Here is a 2442-nt window from a genome sequence, read left to right as displayed (position 1 = left end):
AGGTTGAGGTACCTGTTGATAGACCAGAAGGGATGGAGAACCACAATGGAAATGTCGCGGTGGACGCCAACAGAAAGATGTACGAGTTTACTAGACCATTATTGGATGGGACACAGACGAGTATACTCAAACCGGCGGTGGCAGCTAACAACTTCGAAATAAAGCCAAATGTGATCCAGATGGTACAACAAAGTGTACAGTTTGGAGGGCTCCCAAGCGAGGATCCCAATGCCCATATAGCCAACTTTTTGGAGATATGCAACACGTTCAAGATAAATAGAACTACTGATGATGCCATCCGGCTGAGATTATTTCTATTTTCTTTAAGGGATAGAGAAAAGAGATGGCTGCAGTCCCTTCCACCGAACACTATTACAACTTGGAAATCCTTGGCTGAAAAATTTCTTTACAAGTACTTTCCTCCAGCTAAAACTGCTAAATTGAGAAATTACATTTCTTCTTTTGTGCAGATGGACGACGAGAGCATGTACAATGCCTGGGAGAGGTACAAGGACTTGTTAAGATGTTGTCCACACCACGGTCTACCGATATGGATGCAGGTTCAGACCTTTTACAGCGGTTTGAACCTTGCTACTAGGCAAATGGTGGACACTGCAGTAGGTGGAGCTTTGAACAGTAAGACACCGGAGCAGGCGCAAAACTTGTTAGAGGAGATGGCCATGAACAACTAACAGTAGCAATCCTCTAGGAGTCGATCGGTCAAACAGGGAATGGTCAACCAGTTAGACTCCACAGTAGCCTTGGCAGCTTAAGTGGAGCTTCTAACCAAGAAATTAGACCAGCTTCAAATACCAGTTCAAGCAGCCCAAATAAGCTACGAGTTTTGTGATGGCCCGCACTATGGCGCAAACTGTAATGCGGGAGGTATGTTTGCTAGTCCCTCTACTTCATCTAATGTTTTTATTAACCATGAATAGGTTAATTACATGCGGAATGCACCCGGACAGCAAAATAACCCTTATAGCAGCATATACAATCCTGGGTGGAGAAATCACCCCAATTTTAGTTGGCGCAATAATAATGCCCAGGGTCCACCAGGCTTTCAGAGACTGCATCAGCAGCAGCAGCAAGCTAGACCATCAAAGCTTTCTCCACCAACCAAGAAGAAATCTAATTAGAGGAGCTAATGATGAAGTTTGTCACGTCAACTGAGATAAGGTTCCAATAGACCGACAGTGCTCTTAAAAATCAGCAAGCATCCATTCAGAACTTAGAAAATCAGATTGGGCAGATTTTTAAAATGTTGTCTGAAAGGCAACAAGAAGCCCTCCCCAGCACCACTGAGTCTAACCCGAGGGAGCACGTGAACGCCATCACTTTGCATTCAGGTAAGTTAGTTTCAACTCCTTCTAATCCTATTTTTTATGATTCCACTATTAATGTGGAGATCGAGGCGAGCAACCAGGTTAAGGAATCTGAGAGGCAAAAGGTGAAACTAATCCCAGTCAGGGAGTATCAACCTAAGATTCCTTATCCTACTAGACTGAAGCAAGTAGAAGCACAAGAGCAGTTCAGTAAGCTTTTGGATATTTTTAGACAACTGCATATTAACTTGCCTTTTGTCGATGTATTGAAGCAAATGCCAAAGTATGCCAAATTCTTGAAGGACATAATTAGCAATAAAAGCAAGCTGGAAGAGGTAGCATATGTTAAGCTCAATGAAAAGTGCTCAGCAGTGTTTCAGAGCAAGTTACCAAAGAAACATTACAACCTAGGGAGTTTTACTATTCCTTGCACTTTGGGTAACTTGTTTGTTGATGATGCATTAGCTGATTTAGGTGCTAGCATAAATGTAATGCCCACAAGTATGTTCAATTAAGGGAAGAAAAACCCACTAGGATGTGCATTCAATTAGCTTATCATTCTATTAAGCTTCCTAGGGGGATTGTGGAGAATGTGCTAGTCAAGGTAGATAAATTCATATTTTCTGTGGACTTTATGGTTATGGATATGGATAATGAGCATGGTGTGCCTTTGATTTTAGGGAGACCTTTCCTTGCCACGGCTAGAGCCAAAATAGATATATATAAGGGAAAGCTAGAGCTTAATGTAGGGGATGACTGTGTTACTTTCAGTTTAGTCCCATTCGAGAGTCCTCCCCCCAAACATGTTCATGCAATTTGCGCTATTGACAGGATTGGTTTTGCATGTGATAAGCCACCATATGATATACTAATTGATGATGCTATGCATGTTTCTTTGCCTTTTATGTGTCATTCCTTTAAAGAAAACAACTTGTATCAATTTGAAACTTCATGTTGTGATACACCCGAGAAGTGTATTTGCAACTCTATTTATGATAGGTCACCTAGACAGGATTTGGAATGGATGACTGGGCATCCCAACTCGGTATGGAAAGCACCTCCTTGGCCATCTGTCGCACACATTGGACTGACTCCTTGCGGTTATATGCCTCAAGCT

At 42.2% G+C, this 2442-nt stretch overlaps 1 non-coding gene across 1 annotated transcript; it reads right to left on the bottom strand.

Moving 5' to 3' along the window:
- Window positions 1-437: 437 nt before the first annotated feature.
- Window positions 438-544, bottom strand: LOC112534335. Its single transcript, XR_003078635.1, has one exon. It is a non-coding gene; the product is annotated as a small nucleolar RNA R71 (small nucleolar RNA).
- Window positions 545-2442: the final 1898 nt, after the last annotated feature.

This window comes from Ricinus communis, chromosome 8 (genome assembly GCF_019578655.1).
Source record: "Ricinus communis isolate WT05 ecotype wild-type chromosome 8, ASM1957865v1, whole genome shotgun sequence".
NCBI classification, from domain to species: Eukaryota; Viridiplantae; Streptophyta; class Magnoliopsida; order Malpighiales; family Euphorbiaceae; genus Ricinus; species Ricinus communis.
Note: the sequence above shows the minus strand (reverse complement) of the source record. Positions and strands in the feature narration are given on the sequence as shown.